At 36.2% G+C, this 19370-nt stretch overlaps 1 protein-coding gene across 1 annotated transcript in view; it reads left to right on the top strand.

Moving 5' to 3' along the window:
• The first annotated feature begins 1276 nt into the window (after window positions 1–1276).
• The window catches only part of Slmap (Sarcolemma associated protein), a 213729-nt gene continuing 195635 nt past the window's right edge, over window positions 1277–19370 (top strand). The window contains exon 1 of the mRNA XM_085822917.1: window positions 1277–1409. The gene's annotated coding sequence lies outside the window, so the exon portion shown is untranslated. The remainder of the gene's footprint in view (window positions 1410–19370) is intronic.

The raw sequence follows: 19370 nt of genomic DNA on the forward strand, positions 1-19370 counted from the left end.
TTTGTATTTAATTCATAACAGGATCTTTTACCATTGTGCAACTATAAATTTTGTATTTAATTAGTAACGTGCTTTGTTAACCTCCTTGTAAAGTAACCTCTTGAAACTGTTCAGTAAAATGGATCTTTGGTAATGTCTAACTAAAAGAAATTGTAACTGCTAAGCTAAGTAAATCGTAACAAACAGCTGTATTGAAAATCCTAGCATTGGAAATGTATAGCATTACATGTAAAAATGTCTCTGTAAACCTGTATATATATCTGGTACTATAACCTTTTGGAGAATTGTTAAAAATGCCATCCTGCCAGCTAGATGTAAAACGAATAACAGATATTAGATGGCATCTGCCAACATGATAATTACACCGAGAGACTCGTCAATTCCTAGGATCGGTGGTCATTTTGGTAGTGTGTCCGGGATGCTCTCCGTTAGAATTGGAGTGGAAGTGTAGGGTGCTTAAGGTTCTTGCCAAGAACTGGCTCAATCTTGCAATCGTGCCACAATGAATTTCGTGGGCTTGTTCTGATATTATTGTCACACAAGTGAGATATGTCTCACACACACCTACATACTAACAGAACCAACTATACCGCACACCACCTATTCATTAGCTTTATTTATTGATTACAGGCTGTATATGAAATGGGGTAATATTTCTATATTGCTTCTTGAACGTGTATAACGTGTATATTCCTCCCGCCTTCCTAGCGTACCTTCGTAGTGTAGTGGTTCTGCACGCTGGGCCGGTATTACAGAGGTCCGTGGTTCGATTGCCGGCGAAGGCGATTGTTTATTTTTCATCTTGCCTGATTTTTAAAAATAACCTATGTCTCTACAGTGGCGCCCGAACTAAAAGGGTTGTGGATGATGATTCTCTTCAACCGAGATTTGACGATTGTGTCCCCTAAAAACCCCAGTCGCCCTTTAAAAGGGGAGTATATAAGGTATTCCTCCCGCCTTCCTAGCGTGCCTTTGTGGTGTAGTGGTTCTGCACTCTGGACCGGTAATTCAGAGGTCCGTGGTTTGATTCCCGGCGAAGGCGTTGTTAATTTTTCACCTTGCCTGCCTCCAAAAAATGCCTAACACATGAAAAAAAATTATTTAAAGCTAAACTATTTTTAGTTTATTTTCTACCTTGCAAAAACTAATGCACTTTATAAAGAAACTTTCTTATCACTTCCTGACTGAAATATTAGATTACACTTATCTCTTATTTGAGTTTGAAAACGGATTTCCATACCTTCCTTTGTTGAAATAATATGACTAAAGCGTGTATGTTTTTCTCTGATCTCTATTTATTACATTCATTCAGTTTAACTTAAATGAACTCAGAAAATTTTGGAGAGTAAAAATTATTAACTTATATAACAAAAGATACAGCAACGCCAAGGAAGTATCTTACCTTGTAGGTAAGTTTATTAAGTATGAAATTTTCACATTAAGCTACTATTATAATTAGTTTCCTTTAATTTCCACTCTTTTAATTCCACTTTTAATTTGTTTTTCTTATTTAAAAATGTTTAAGCATTCATCTCAGCAGGTTATACAAATTAATTCGAGCAAGACAAACGAATTGTTTCGATTAGTTTTTAAGATAATTCCTCTACTGCAACCTAGTATAAGAGTATACAATCATCTAGAATACCGAGTACCTCGTTATTTTAGGAAGAATTGGACACTGTTTCATAAATCCAGCAAATTTCTTACTGTGTTTCCAACAATCCAAGAGATTTTTAAGGCTCTCATACTACTTAATGAAAGATACTTAGTTTGGGTATTGTTTTTTTTACTTTGTTATGAAATTGGTTTGTAAACCCTTGACCAGAGATAAATCGGCATATAAGCACTACAGTCATTAATGATAAAAACTAAATTTTTAGTTGTTAGTTTGAATACAAATATCAAATAGACTAGAAATTACAAGTAAAAGGCTTTTATTTAACCTAATTATATCATATTACTCATTTTAAACCAAAACATGTGCCTATCTACAAACAGTACCAGTATTAAAATTTAATTAAACGCCATGTACATTTGACAACTGTGCAGCATCGAGAGGCGTTTTAAATCAAAAATATTACATTTCCCCTTAGGCATTCCTAATATCACAAATACATTATGTTAGGACTTCGTTGATTGCTTTATAGTTCCATCCCTCTGTAAAAGAGACCCCCGGTGGTATACTTTTACATTAAATCATGAAACTCAATCAGACTTTCTCTGTTTTTGTCATTTGCAGCCTTTTGAACATTATATGACAAGACATCTCATTACATCTGATTATAAAGAACAATCTTGAATATTTATACAAATATTATTCAAGATATATCCTGCAAAATGTTCTGGATTTCGTAGAAGTCGATATAAATTTTCCTATTGCTGCTTCTTTAATACTTTTTGCAGCACCAATGCAGAAATATATTTAGCAGTCAAATAATCGTATATTCTAGATACATGTTTCAGGGAACTCGAACAGTTAGCAAAAATAATTCCTGGATGATCTGCAAAAGAATTTTGCGGTTCTGTTTCAAATGCGTTTTGCTAAAACAAGCAATACGCTTAAATTAACAATGGAAATTTAAGCGGACTGCTCTGAAAACGTTAGCGTAAAAGTTTAACTTTTGCAAAAGAATATTTTTACGCAAAAAAGTTATATAATTATTTAATGAAATGCTCATTAAAGAAACATATATAACTAATGAAAACTGAAATAGTGGTTCGAATGCTAAACAAAAATTAAGACATAGTAGACGATTTCCCCTAATTTTCAGAGCAATCTTGTTTCTTTCATAACAGATATATTAAATATACAGGGTTTTCATAGATCATGGGACAAACTTGGAGGGGTGGTGGAGCGTACTAAAACATGCATTTTTTGTATAGGAATGTAGGGTCTAAAGTGACGGGTTAAGGCAGGAACGCAAAAAAAAAAAAAAAAAAAAAAAAAAAAAAAAAAAAAAAAAAAAAAAGACACGACAGGAAAATGCGTTTATGTACGAAATCAACGCAAAGTGCTTCTTTGCAGCAATACAGTATTCACAATAAATGTTCAAAAAAGGGAACACTAATAGTAATAGGAACTACAGCTGTGATTGGCTGGCAATGTAGCGGTAGAGGGAGGTAGTGAACCGGACAAACCCCAATCCGATGCATCAGAGGATCATTCGCAACTCTGATGTCGAGTGTGATGGGTGAGTTTACGCACAGGGTAAAAGCTGACATGCATCTCATGTATGGTGCTGCTAATGGGAACGGCAGAGCATCGCTACTGTTGTACCAGGTACGGTTTCCGAACAGGCGTATGCCGAAGCACCCAATGTTCGAGAGGTTGCAACAGTATCTGTGTGAAAACGGGTCATTTAGGACCACCTCTGACACTAGGTGTGGAAGAAGTGCACGACAACCTCGCATTGAAGAATCCATCTTGAACATTGTGCATGAATCACCTCAGACAAGTACAAAAGCTATTGGATGTCGTCTGCAGCTGAGTCATTCCACCGTATGGAGAGTATTGCATGAAAATGGTTTGCACCCATACCATTTTCAGAAAGTCCAAGCCTTGCAAGAGACAGATTACCCTCTTCGAGTTCATTTCTGTCATTGGTTCTTGCATCAATGTACGGCGAAGGCGGATTTCCCATCGGATGTCCTATTCACGGAAGAGACAACTTTCTCACAGGACGGCATCTTCAATAGCCACAACATGTACGTGTGGGCAACTCATAATCCACACGTCCACATGCATTTCAAACCCGCTTCTCCGTGAATGTGTCGGCGAGTATTATTAACGACTACCTCATAGGCCCATACCTCTTAACTGCACGTACAAATGACTTATGTTACCATATGTTTTTGCAAGAGGTGCTACCGGAATTGCTGCAGGACGTTCCGGCTGTTGTTCGTGATCGCATGTGTTTCCAGCATGATGGTGCACCAGCCCATAACCACGTGCGGGTCCGCAATTACTCGGATAGGACATTTCCGAGCCGATGGATTGGCCGTGGTGGACCCGTTCGATGGCCACCCCGTTCGCCAGATTTATCCAGCTTGGATTTTTTATGGGGCCATCTGAAGAGCATCATTTACGAGATTCCCGTTGACTCACTGGAGGACCTCGTTGCACGACTATCCATTGCGGCTGCAAGCGTGAGCGAAATGCCTGTCATTTTTCAAAATGTTCGTCAATCCTTTCTCCGATGTTACCAAGCATGTATTACTTCTGGTGGTCGCAATTTTGAACATTTATTGTCAATACTGTATTGCTACAAAGAAGCACTTTAGTTGATTTTGTACATAAACACATTTTCCTCTCGTGCCTTTTTTTTTTTTTTTCGTTCCTGCCTTAACCCGTCACTTTAAGACCCTACATTCCTATAAAAAATGCATCTTTTATTACGCTCCACCACCCCTTCAAGTTTGTCCCATGATCTCTGAAACACCCTGTAATTTAATCAAGTTTTATTTAACAGAAAACATTTTCATAAATTTTTTAAATAGGCAAATTTCAATTTTTAAACTAAACTACTTTTTACATACACAATCGTAAAATATAACCTAGAGATAAACTATTTCGACTGTTTATAAAAATTTCATGTTTCTATAAACTACTTAGATTCATCAATACCATCTGTGGACATTTAAGGCCCACCAGCGGCCGAGTGGTAAAGTCGCTAAGCGCTAGTAGTTCGAACCACAGCGAACGGGCTGGCTGCATGAGGTTTTCTTGATTTTCTCCATGTGTAACGTATATACAAGCCAGGTTTCCTTAGAAATTCTCCCACTTAAGTATCCCTTATTTTAGGCAGATAACCCTCGAGTGATTTGCCATAATCAAATAAATCAAAAAAAATGTGGACACTTGAGGAAAGCGACGAATTGCCTACATGTTTAACCTTAATCACATGTAAGATGGGTATCTTTATTTTACGCTGCGTATTTTCTTTGTATTAGCTTCTCTTATTCAGGGCTTTGTGACAGGGACTGTCCCTCCCCTTTTTTCTTTCTCCATTTGCATTTCTTTCATAATAACTACTTGCCGTTTGCCATCGAACGGGAAAAGACACTGTTATCTTCTAAGAAAATTAAATTATGCTAGGCGCTAGGCTTTGTGAAAAGACATCATGGCAAAACAATCATGAAATGAAACTTTACACGGACATACAGTTAAACAATGACTCAAAGAGAAGAGCATTTATGACAGAAACTGATTTTTTTTTTCATGTATCAAAAATTCCTTTTCCGACCTCATTATGCTTTATCGTTTTTGTTGGTACGGAGAAATGACATTAAGTTGAGTGCGAAATGATTACTTATTTGAAATAACACAATCATTGATTGAAATAATTAAAGAGGGGCTCACTCAAAACATACTAAAAGCCCCTAAACCCATAAAATTGTCAAAGTCGACACAGTCTCTTTGCACGAATAAAAAAGATACCTTAAACGATGGTTAATCAAGAGCATGTGTTGTGAAACATGAATAATGTGAAGTACGATAAATATTAATAATAAAAAGAAGAAAATTCAAGCTTTCTGCTTGAAATCCTCACCAGAGACGCCAAAATAATTTTGTAAAGTAGTTAGTTCACTGAAGTCTTACAACACCGAATTTTATATGGTAGAAGGATAAAAGCCTTGAAAATTTTTTCGAGGCTATTCTTGTGGCAATAGCCTATTTTTAACCGCCAAACATTTCTTGTGATTTCTTGATCGGTTAACCAGATATCTAGACCTAAACCTTACATGTATATCTGGGGAACTCTTAGGAAAGTTTCACATCGTTTTACCTTTCTCAAAAGGACTGCAAACAGCGTTACTGCAGGAATGGAACCGATTGCCATAAAAACTCATAAACTGCCTGATTTCCAGACAAAATCCATAGACCCTTTAGGCCTCGTTTCTTGTTCGATCTTAAAATTTCTGTTTCAGACTTTCCTTTCAGACTGTACTGGTCCGATGAGCCTTATGTATACGATCCTTTGTGTGTACTACGGGTGTTGCATGGCATATATTTTTGGATTATATCAACTTCTGTCTGTACTTTGGAAATTTTTCTGGAGACTATGAATTCTTCTCTTTTATTGGAGTTTCTTAGTGTAAATTATTTTTTAGTCTTGTACTAGTTGTTTCTATTCTTTCATTTGCAAATAATTCGAACAATTTTTTAAACTAGCCACGTAATCCCAAGTACATTAATTGAACTGCTGGACAATTTCTAAGGATGGATGGCAGTAGCAGAGATAGCAACCACAAAATGTACATCAAGAAAATAGAAAAATTACTTGTACAGTAAACCGCGTCTTGTATATGCAAATTTTGCACTGCCGAAGTTTTTCGTTACGTGATGCACTGATAAAAGAGACAAAGGTTTTGACATATTGTTGTTCAAAAGCAAAATTTAACGGGAAAGTATCAGTTGATGAACTTTTAGTTTTCGATATGTCTTCACGACATCACTAAGATCATTTTATGCTTGGCCGTATTTTTGGCAACATTGAAAAGGGGCAAAAAATAACAGATGTTTCTAGCGTTTTCGATGTCAGTCACAGTGTTGTTTCAAGGCTTTGGAAATCATTTCAGACAAATGGAATGTGTAGCAAACGTCACAGGGTAAGTCGTGTTCGAAGAGCGACGCCTGCAGAATATAGATACTTAGTGCTACCGACAAAACCAACTGGTACAGCAAAGCTATTAAGGTAGAAAATCAGTTACCTGCTGCTACTGACAAGCGAATCTCTCGAAAAACTGTAGCCAGACGTTTACATTAAGGAGGACTATAGGCCTGCCTCCCTGTTGTGTTCAGATTCTGTGTCCAGATAGCAACATACTGTTCGTTTGTAATGGTATCCCGAGCATCGTAATTTGACTCAACAGAACTGAGCTTGTGCACTATTCTTAGATGAGAGTAGATTCAGTGTGTTACCGGATCATACACGCAGACTGATCTGTCGTGTTAGTTGTACTGCTTGTTGTCCAGGAAATATTTAGGAAAGGACTAGTATTCTAGAGGCAGTATAATGGTATGGGCTGGCACCATGATCAATGACCGCCCGCCTCTTACAATTGGGACTATGACTGGCCACGATACATTAACGATGTTCTGTTGCCTCATGTACCCATGATTTGCTGTGCTGTCGTTAATAAATTTTTTTCAAGGACCACAACGCAACGTTTCATCCAACAGTCGATGTCCGCTTATGTCTAGAAAGCGAGGATATTCAATGCCTCGTACACCCAGCACATTCTACAGAACTAAAAACCATTGAAAGTGTTTGGGATGATTGCTGGTTGACAATGCTCTCCAAAACACAAGGACACCCCCATCCGTTCACTAACACAGGAATGGGACACATTACCCCCAACAACTGTTGGATAATGTTGAGAAAAGCTAGAAAAGATGTGTGGAATGCTTACATCGCCCTCCATGGTGCCATATCCCGAAATATCTTCTTACGATAGAATGCCTGCGGAAAGTAACTGCATTTTTTCACTTTCGTGTATTCAGCAAAATATGATCATTTTGTCCCTTGAACGTTTTTAAAAGCCTTCTAGATTTCACAGCACAATAAATTGTAAGGATCTTAAGTTTTACTAACGTTTATTTTATTTTAAATCTTTACTATCACTTCTTATTTTCTACTTCCGGCCAGAATTATAAGCGTGAAGGTTTTTATGCAAAGTTTGTCTGGCGAACGCCAAGTATTTAAGTGTGGCCTTTTTGCCAAGCAAAAGAGAGGAAGCAGTGAGTCAACGCAGGCCGCTTACCTTAGAAGTTACGCAGTTGCTGTTTGCCTTCCAGGCCAGAGGTTTTAATCCTCTTGATAAATTAAAACGTATTGTAGTGTTCACAGTCTCTGTGCTACATACGCTTCCTGTTATTATAAGGCCAATCTTCCACGTGTATTATTCTAAAGTTAAATTAGAGTTTAGTTTTATTTTATACTTTTACGTTAGACCCCGAGTGGCGGGTCATTGTATTCCGAAGTACGGAAGTTATTGTATATAGAGAAAAAATAAAGGGTTTTGTATACCCTTCGTCTGTATCCTGTCTACTTACCACAATTAGTGAACATAGCTTTAGTAAGCTCTCTGTTCCGAGTCAGGTCCTTGTATGTTCCCGAAGAAGGTTAGAAGGAACATTGAACTTGATATTGGCGCCCAACGAAGAAGAATAACCATGGCCGAGTTTCAAGAAGAACCTGTGCTGCCTGCAGAAACGGCTCAGAATCCAGAAATGCCAGCTGCCGCCCTGGAAGGATTCGGTTACATCGTCCAGACCATGCGCGCTTCGATGAAACCAGAAGCAACGTTTAATGGAAACTCACCGGTAACCAGTTTTTTGGGAAAATTGGATGACCACTTCATGCTCTACCCCGTGCACGAATTTCAAAAAGTTACCTTAGCTACCAGCGCTTTGAGGGGCCAAGCGCTTAACTGGTTCAAATGTATCGGCAGAAGTCTCTTGGGTCAAGCAGGAAGTCCCACCTATACTTACGAAAATTTCAAGACTGCCCTACTAAAAGCCTTCCCTGTTGTAAGGGATCGTGCGAAATTAGAAACGGAACTTTTTAGTATATATCAACAAAGAATCGAAAACCTCTCGAGCTTTATATTAAGAAAAATTCACGTTTTCAAGCTCTTGTACGGAAACCGTCCGGATCCTGAAATAATTCAAGTGATTTTGCCGAGGTTACTGCCCCAAGTGCAAGACTTTATTGAATTAATAAATCCGACTACACTGGAAAAGTTATTTGAGCTAGCAATCCAGTTTGAAAGTAGAAGAACGGCGGACGTCGAAAGAAGACGCCAATATGAACAGCGAAACCAATTTGGTACGCCAAGACTACAACAAACTCAAGCACATGGCTACGGAGAAAAAGCGAATCAGTGGGCAAGGAAACCCGAGCATTCAAAAACAGCCGGCGAACGTCGACAGTTCAATAGCAACCCAGGAAAAAAGTCTCAAGGCCAGTGGAAAAAGAAGGAAAGCACGGAAAGGAAAAATAATTTAAACTAAAACGGATTTCTGCGGACGAGAGGGTGCGGAAATCTGAAGGCCACGAAAATCCCTCTTCCTACAAGTTAAATACAGTAATGGTGAAAAATTTGACTCTTCCGAAGATTGAAGTCTTGGTGAATAATATCCCAGCCACCGCAATCCTGGATACCGGCGCGCAGTGTTCCTGTGTGGCAGAGGAGTTTTTTAGAAAGTATTTTCGCGAATACCGCATATATAATGCGGATAATACGACAGTATTAGCGGCGCAAGGAGAAAAATGTAAGTGCGTAGGTAAAGTACCTTTGTATATCCGTATCAAGGACGAACAAGTAAAGGTGATGTTTTTATAGTAAAAAATCTGCAAGCACATTTGATCTTAGGAGTAGATTTTCTTTCAGACGCACAAGCTACACTGGATTTTAATGAAGCGTCCCTTAAGCTGACAATGAAACCAGTGCGTGTAGAAAAGGCTGAACCGCCAAGGTTAAATCTTGACCACCTGCCTAATGACGAGCAAGATAGAATCCGACAAGTGGTAAGTGAATTTGCTTCGTTATTTAGTGATATTCCAGGATTTACTCAGGTTACTAACCATAGTATTGACACCGGAGATGCATTGCCAGTTCGTCAAAAACCATACCGGTATGATAAGAATAAGGAAAAAATTATAGAATGGCATATTACCGATATGCTACGTAAAAAGATCATAACGCCCATCTCAAGTAGTTATGCTAGCCCGGCGGTTTTATGTAAGAAAAATAATGACTATCCTTTGGAGCATAAAAAAAGGTGGAGATTCGCTATTGATTACCGTAAATTAAATTCCATAACGAAATATCCGGTATATCCGTTACCGATCATAGAAGAAATTTTAAGGAACATAAAATCAACCAAATTTATGACGACTTTAGACTTAACGACTGGTTATTTTCAAATAGGGCTTAGGCCTGAGGACCTGCCTAAGACTGCTTTTATAACCAAGTCTGGCACTTATGCATTTTTGCGTATGCCGTTCGGCCTTTCAGGGGCCCCGGCAACATTTCAGCGATGCATGGACATTGTGTTAAGACCTGTTCTTGGAAAGTCCACATTTATCTATTTAGACGATATCATTATTACTAGTGATAATCTCGACCAACATGTACAGGATTTAAGACAGGTGTTTTCTTTATTAAATGAGGCCGGTCTAAAAGTTAATGTCGAAAAGTGCAAATTTGCAGCCCCTGAATTAAAATATTTAGGTTACAAAATATCTCAAAAAGGGATCGAGACAGATGAATCAAAAATAATTGCTGTACAAAAGTATCCGACTCCAAACACGGCAAAGAAGCTCTCTTCTTTTCTAGGACTTTGTTCATATTATAGGTCCTTTATAAAAGATTTTGCGGCTATCGCTGAGCCATTGTTAAAATTAAAAAGGAAAAAGGCAAGATCCTCGTGGACGGCCGAAGCCAATAGTGCTTTCGAAAAATTAAAACAAGCATTAACGCAAGCCCCTGTGTTGAAATTTCCTGAAAAGGATGAAAATTTAGAAATTTCAGCGGATGTTTCGGATTATGCGGTAGGAGCGGTACTTTCGCAAAATCAGCAGCCCGTGGCATTTTTTAGCCGAACTTTAAATCAAACACAAAGAAACTATTCCGCGACCGAGAGAGAGGCACTTCCAGTTCTGTTAGCAGTGCAAAAGTTCCGAGTCTATTTTGGAAAGGCGCCGATAACAGTATACTCTGATCACGCGGCGGTAACTAGATTGTACTCAGGGAAAAATTTATCCCCAAGGTTAATAAGATGGGCACTCAAGCTGCAAGAATATAATCTGCTAATCAAGCATACCCCTGGAAAGGAAAATATCGTAGCAGATGCCCTATCAAGGATTAAAATAGACGAACAAGGCAATACCGTAAAGATGGCAATGCTGACAGCATGTACAATAAATTCCCGAGAAACTGTAGTAACCGAACTGGGTAAGGATCCTGAGTTTGGAAGTATTTATGAGTATTTGAAGGATCCTGAAAATTTTAGCCACCAAGATATTGTGGCGATAAGAAATAGGGCGGCCCATTACGAACTAATAGATGGTCTATTATTTTATACAAAAACTACGAATTCCAACAACGAATTTCGACCTGTTATCCCAGCTAGTCTTAGATTAAATATCCTGCAGGAGCTCCATGACAGCCCTTTAGCTTCTCATGCTGGTATTCGAAAAACTATCCAACGCGTACGCGAGGCAGTCTACTTTCCTGAACTGCAAAAGTTAACAAGGGCGTATGTCTAGTCCTAATTCTAGAGCTAAAAGTCAACATGTCAAGCAGTTAATTATATTAATTTCCGCCCGGCCGGGTTTCTAAATAGTATTAAATCCGAATTTCCAAATGAAATAATTGGCATCGATTTATTGGGCCCTTTCCCAAAAAGTCAGTTAAATAAAAGTCGCTATCTCCTTGTTATGGTTGATCATTTTAGTAAATGGACCGAAATTGTTCCCTTAAAACGAGCCTCCGCGAAATTAGTTACCGATTCTATTTTAAATAAATATATTTTAAAATACGGGGCGCCCCTAAAAGTTATATCGGATAATGGTCCTCAATTTGTAAGTAATATATTTGAAGACATGTGCAAAAAACTGGGCATACGTCATTTAAAAATGGTCCCGTATCGGCCGTAATCAAATATAGCGAAACGGGTCAACAGAAATATAATGAAAATTATCCGTAGTTATGTTAAAAATTTTCATAAAAGCTGGGATAACTATGTCAATGAATTTGCTTTCGCCCTTAGGACCGCAAAACATGATACAACGGGCAAAACTCCTGCTGAGTTATTTCTAGGCAGAAAGATTATAACACCGTTAGATAAATTATTTTATGTGCAATAAAGAGCCCCAGAATTTAAAATGGGTGATATAGAAAAACTAATAAAAGAAGCAAAAAAGAATACGGAAGTAGCACAAAGAAAACAGAAGCTATATTATGATTTGAAACGAAGGGGAGTAACTTATAAAGTAGGGGATGAAGTTTTAAAAATTAAGCATTCACTTTCTTCAGCACCAGAAGATAAAACTGCCAAATTTTTTCCACGATTTGAAGGACCATATGTTATAGAAAAAATAACTCACGCTGTTGTAGTGTTAAAAGCCAGAAATGGTGAAACCTGTTCCGCAAACATTGATCAAATCAAGCCCTACTTCGATCGTAATAAAATGCAAATCTTTTCAGATCTTTTGCAGGATCCGGCACGGCATACACCGCAGGTACAAGTTCCAGAGGTGAAAAAACGACAAGTACAAGGGCAAGCCAATGAGAGACAGAAGCAAGTGAAAAGAAAATTGCCCCGCGGAAAAATTGAAGGTAACAAGAAAAAGAAGCCGTTCCACCGTCCAGAAAACAGAGTTCACGAACACCCCCAGAATGAAGAAGGGAGAAGGACGACGTATGTGAAGAGGACCAGGAGAAATGACGGCAACTATAACCCGGCTTTAAAACGGAAGATCTACTCATCCGACAGAACTCTCCGCAGCAATAGTCGCCGAACTACAGAAGGGCCATCAGCGGCGTAGGAAAAAGTACAAGGAAAATTTGAACGGCCAACAACGAGGTCCAAGCAGGATCCCGACAGAAGTTTCCCGGTTCCGCCAAGACCAGCTGCCTTCAAACGGCCAAGACCACAAGCAGAGGAGAAAAGGAAGGTGTTCAAGGGTGGCCGAACTGGTGAAAAACGGAAGCTTCCAGAGGAAAGCACTGAAGGGCGAGCCCGTACAAGAAGGAGGATAAATCAAGCTACTATCTGCAGTACCTTTAAAGACTGGGCCCAGAAAAGGATGTCCGAATATTACAAAGATAAGTAAAATTTTATGTTACTTTGCAAACTTAAGTTAATCTTTCATTCTTACTGCAAGTGGCAGATTTCAAGAAGTTTTACCTCATGCGAGGTCTACCTTTATCGCCAAAAAGGCGAGAAATGAGTAGTGACCGATTTTCGTATTATGTTTTTCAATTACTCGTGCGTAAAACTAAAGTTGATGTATAATAGCGTTGTGTAAAGACTTAAATATTGTAAAAAGTTATTGTATAAATTTTATTTAAAACATTCTAGCAAAGTTTTAGTCTGAAAGACTTTTTGAAATGTATTATTTCAATGTAGAAAGAATTGGCACTTGCTTTGAAAAGAATAGAAGTTAACAATGTACTACTAATGTATGTTTTCAAATCTGTAAAATTAACGGCATGTTGATATGTTCTGTTATTTTAAATGTTAAGAAATACCGTGATATGGTAAAGGTGAAAGTAATGTTAAAAATTTGTTATTCGTGTGACTGTAAAGACTAAATCATGGCGAATATGTGTTAAAGGTTCAATGATGTAGTTAGGCTCTCTGACGCTACACTTTAGAGTTAGCCACTTTTAGAATAGTACCTCAGGGTTTAGAGTTGAAATTAGGGTGTGTTAAGATGTCTCGTTATGTTGAATTTTAACACGTTAGTGTTTGGATTGTAAAAGGAAGTGTGGCACACGTAGACAGAAACACATTCGTGTTTGGTGTTCTTTTACAACACATGTCAGAGAGCACGGGGAGAGATAATTAAAATAGTCATGAATGAAATAAGAATGTTAAGAGAAGTATATTCTATATGTTATTTGCAATGTCATTGTGTAACATTTCATTAAACTAGTTTTCCTTCCAGATCTCTGGAAGGAACCAGAATTGAATAAAGCTCCTGTTTAGATGCAGTACAGATGAAAAAAAGATTGTTGTATATCCTGGGAGCTGCTATTGTAACAAATTTCTTTCTTTTAAATTTTCTAGTTTCTAGCGAAGTTATGTTTGTAAAAGATTGGCCTCGCGTTAGATTCTAGAGCTAAAAGTTTTCAACAAGGTCGTTTTAGACCTCAGTTTCAAACTAATTAACTCTGGCGGGAAGTATGTAAGGATCTTAAGTTTTACTAACGTTTATTTTATTTTAAATCTTTACTATCACTTCTTATTTTCTACTTCCGGCCAGAATTATAAGCGTGAAGGTTTTTATGCAAAGTTTGTCTGGCGAACGCCAAGTATTTAAGTGTGGCCTTTTTGCCAAGCAAAAGAGAGGAAGCAGTGAGTCAACGCAGGCCGCTTACCTTAGAAGTTACGCAGTTGCTGTTTGCCTTCCAGGCCAGAGGTTTTAATCCTCTTGATAAATTAAAACGTATTGTAGTGTTCACAGTCTCTGTGCTACATACGCTTCCTGTTATTATAAGGCCAATCTTCCACGTGTATTATTCTAAAGTTAAATTAGAGTTTAGTTTTATTTTTATACTTTTACGTTAGACCCCGAGTGGCGGGTCATTGTATTCCGAAGTACGGAAGTTATTGTATATAGAGAAAAAATAAAGGGTTTTGTATACCCTTCGTCTGTATCCTGTCTACTTACCACAATTAGTGAACATAGCTTTAGTAAGCTCTCTGTTCCGAGTCAGGTCCTTGTATGTTCCCGAAGAAGGTTAGAAGGAACATTGAACTTGATAAAATTACCTATAGTGTTATGTTCTTGTATTCTGTCATTAATTTATTTCACATGGCACCAAACACACTTACTTTTTAAAGCGCTATATAGCCGTTTGTAGTCCGTCCTTAGCAATTGTCTACCAGTGTACAAGTGGATTTATCTTCTTGTATGAGAGGTACGAAAAGTGATCGCAATCACATTTTACTCACTTTGAAGGGCTGTAATTTGATCAACTATGCAAACAGTTAGGGGTTGAACCATAGGGTCAGACTTGCTCTAGCTCTGCAGCTTTGAACCTTCAAGTAGAGAGGCTGAGAGATATTGTAATCGTTCTGCCGACGGTTCGACTAAGAATACTGGAAACAGAATCCGTACGTCCTTCTTCATCGTGGTAAATTTCTGTACCTTCAAAAGTTTTGTGATTTCAGGTCCTTAGCAGTTACAAAACTGTGATATTTCTTGGCAAGTTCTTAGTGACTGATTAGATGGTTTCAAATGCTTTCGTCAAACATTTCATCCCATATGGAAGGGCCGATATTATTCTTCAATAGCCTTCCAACAATGGGGGAAATATCACTGTTTTTCGGAAAAATTCTGAGCAGGTCATTTTCAAACTTTCAGTTCAAATTTCGTTTTCAGAACTCTGTCATGTATCTTATGATTAACTAACCATTAATTATGATATTGATCTTTACTATAACTTTTTCCTTCCACATTCTTCAGCAGAATGCAAACTAAGTACATTTAAGCTGATGGCTTTGAATCTTAGAAAGAGGAAGCCTCTGGTACTCGTAGTTTGCTCTTAGTTTTCTCCAGCTCTATTTGAAAGTACACTGTAAAAAAAAAGTTCGCTCTTTACAGGCAAAAGTTTTGTAAAGTTACAGAAATCAAAAAGTTACACAAGAATTCCCTGTAATGGTAACAGGTTGAAAGCAAACTGTGGCGGGTACAGCTGATTTGCCTGTAGCATTACAGATAATGTTTCAGAAGCCGCGCGGAAAAATCACGTGACTGACTGGAAGTTAGCCAATTAGGAGAAAAGTGTTTGAAAGCTAGTTGCAGAAAAAAACATGGCTGAATGCATGTTGGTTGTATAGCGCAGGTAAGTAAGAAAATGTTTACAATTACTGCTTGAAATATTTTTTGTTCATTTTATGCAGATTATTCTCATGCACTTTGCACTGTTATATGTAGTGAGTAAGTATTTAAACGTTTAAGCTTTGCGATTAATTAATATCAGCGTTCGTAATGTCTAATGAGTTGAAAGAGTGCAAAATATTTATTCCAAATGCAGATCTAATAGCAGTATTTTGTCATTGTGCATCCGATAAATTACGCCTTAAATTGCCCGTATTATTATTTATAACTAATTTTCCAAAATTTAATCACTGTTGTGGTATTTAATTGAAACGGTAATGTGGTTGTTGAAAACAAAATTAATCATGTTAGCGTTCGTTTGCAATCGTCTGACCAAAGAACGTTTGACATCTTTTTCCCGGCAGGCCTTGCGAGAAAAGTTTATGTAAACATTTAGAATTCTGAATGTAATGTATATATTTTTTGCTTACTAGGTTTAGTTTATTCTTTTTCTAGGATTACCTAATTAATTATACTTGGTTTATAATTCAGTCTAATATGTTTATGTACGAGTGTGTTATGAAGTAAAATTACAAAAACTTGAACAACGCGGTCGAGAATCTCTTTTATTCTTTAGTGTAATAATATTATTTTTTTCAATGGTATTAATTTCTTAGGAAAATGTTATAATTCCAAAATGAAGTAATTATATTGATTAAAAATATGTCGCATCATACCTTTCGTAATGTTTTGTTTTACTAACTAGATGCAACTTAATTATCCCATATATTTTAATATGCCAATATTAACAGGGACAACATGGAAATAAACTACTACTATCACAATATTATTTCTTTAAAAGAAACCTCTATTTCAATAAGAATACACATAATTGCAACATCTAATAAGTTATCTCATTTCTTTATAATTTGAATTTCTCTCATTCTCATTATTGTTCTTGCAACTCCTTAGGCCTCAGATCATACATACATAATTAGAGAAGATGAATATGCAGCTGATATGGCGAAATTGCACAGTGAATGGCAGTTGGTATTTGCTTTCACTATCATAGATCATTTTTTGTATTAGGCTGACATAATATTCAACAGTTAGAAGAGAAAGATTCAATGAGGCCTTTAGTGTAAAAAAGTTTGCCTTCGTTAGATGACGAAAACAATCATTATGTCGATAAATCCATTTTAAAATCAGGACAATTAATTAACAGGGACAACATGGAAAAATATTTTACGATGATAAAATATTTTTCTAAAAATTCGCTAGACTAGTTATAAAAGAAAACTAAAATTTCGTACATTATTTCCAAAAATATCATAATATTTTATGAATTACAAAATATATTATATTGTATATATAACTACCATTGCATACTTATAAGTTTTTAAACATTTAATGTAGAATTTATGTTGATTTTATTTTGCCCAATTTTAATACAGTTTTGAAGCATGATAGTCTTGTTACTAGGATAGCATGAATCTGCTAATACAAGTTTAATACATTTCTTGAAAAATGTTTCTTTTATTCATGTAATATAATATATAAATCATAAAATAAGTTTTCTTAAAAATAAATTATGATTGTTTATTGGAATTTAAAACAATTCTGTATCTGTATGTTAGTATTAAAAATAAAATAAAATGAAAATATTTTTTTTAATGAAGCAATTGATTTTAGCATGGAAATGCAAGCTATTTTTTCTTACAAAGCCGTCCATGAATATATACTTCCTTTTAGGCTGATAGCCTTTGCATGCTTTGCCATATTCTATCATTCCAAATGATGCAAATTTTTACTTTCTTTGAAAGTTAATGCTGGAAATAAAATTCAGTGCATTTGTAAACTACATTAGTTCTCTTATAGCTTGGCATTTAATTGTCCAATGATTTACTAGTCCAAACTAATGTAGAATTCAGATATCTTTCAAATCAAGCCCACCAGAGGCCGAGCGGTAAAGTCGCTGAACACTGGTAGTTCGGTCCGAGGTTCGAATCCCGCGAACGGGCTGGCTGCATGGGCGTTTTCGTGGTTTTCCCCATGTGCAGCGTGTATGCGAGTCACTTTCCCTTAGAAAATCCTCCACGAAGGCATCCCTCCCCTTACGCAAAGAGTCCTTGTGTGCTTTGCCGTAATTAAATACACCAACGTTCAAATCCAAAGAAAATTAATATGGTCTGATTTTTAGAAGTATATATGAAGATTTATTTTTTAAATATTATTTTAATTGAACTAAATTAATTTTAAATTTAAGTAAGTATTCATACCTTTCAATGGCATTATTTTTGGAAATCTTAAATTAAATAATTGAATGCAATATTTCTTGTTAATAAAAGAAAAGCAATGTTATGAAAGACTAGCGAAGTGGATTTGCATGTTCTAATTACGAAAGGTCCCATGCTCTAAGGGGTCATTTTTAAAAATACTTAATTAAAAAAAAGTATTTAACGTAAAACTTCCAACTTCGCACATGTGGAATATTAATTCTATATATTTTATCTCATTTTATTGATTAATTTCATAGCATTTCGTGTGACACTAGTAGAAATTATTTATTAAATTTTATGCAGTTTCTGATCTATGTTTTGATTTTGTTATTAATTACGTTAAGTTACACAAGATTTAAAATTATGTAAGGTACAAAAACCTTCTGCATCTATTAATATATGCTGAAGTGAATGAAGTTATGCCAGTGAAATGTTTTAAAATCAAAAACAAATTTCTGTGGAAAATTAAAGTTATAAATTCTAAATGCAAACAAAGGAGTGAATTTGAAAGTTCTCAAATAAGCCAAAGTGTTGGTAATTTTTGCAGTTTTGCAGAAGAATTTTTATACTGTGCAGAATGGGAATATGACGTTTGGTTTTGTTAGTATTAATTATTACAACTGAAGTATTGCAACTTAAACACGTAATTTAGCTGAAAATTTATTTGAACTTAATTTTCTAATTTATTTTGATCATGTATATTTCATAAGTCTTTAAAATGAACTTAATTCTCATCCTAATTATTAACACAAATTTTTTAAAGAAGAAAAAGTCACATTTGTTTTGCTTGGTTGCACACGAAGATACATGCCTCTATATATAGAGAGAAAGAGGAGTTATGTTTACTTGCAGACTTTTTTTCCTCCTTTTTACTAATATTATAGTATGAAAATCAAGAGGGAAATTAAGCAATCAATTTAACTTTGAAGGATATGATTACAGTGTAAGACCATAACCAATCAAAAATATTCATGAATGAACTACTGGTAACTATCATAGTATTATTATATAAAATAAACCTACATTCCAATAAGAGTGCTTAGTAACATTAACATTTCAGTATCTGATAATAATAATTTTCATTCCTACTTCCCTATACCTTGAATTTCATTCTTATTATTGCCCACTGCGATTCCCTAGACCTCAAAGCATTTAATGCATCTGAAACTGCAATTTATGTCGTCTTCTACAGCATACAAGTTATCACCACTCAGTTTGTACTACCACGAGCAATGATCTTCCGAATTACCGTATTGCGTTGCATATTCCACCCCACCCAGCTTTAGAACGAGATTCTGAAAATTAAAAAAAATATTTGCATAATTTTCCCCCTTTTAATGCATTTAGAAAATGAATATCCCAAGATTTTAAAATGGATTTATCGACATAATGATTGTTTTCGTCATCTAACAAAGGCAAACTTTTTTACACTAAAGGCCTCATTGAATCTTTCTCTTCTAACTGTTGAATATTATGTCAGCCTAATACAAAAAATGATCTATGATAGTGAAAGCAAATACCAACTGCCATT

This window comes from Stegodyphus dumicola, chromosome 1 (genome assembly GCF_044657685.1).
Source record: "Stegodyphus dumicola isolate Sdum_Otavi_A_Nest chromosome 1, ASM4465768v1".
Lineage (NCBI taxonomy): Eukaryota > Metazoa > Arthropoda > Arachnida > Araneae > Eresidae > Stegodyphus > Stegodyphus dumicola.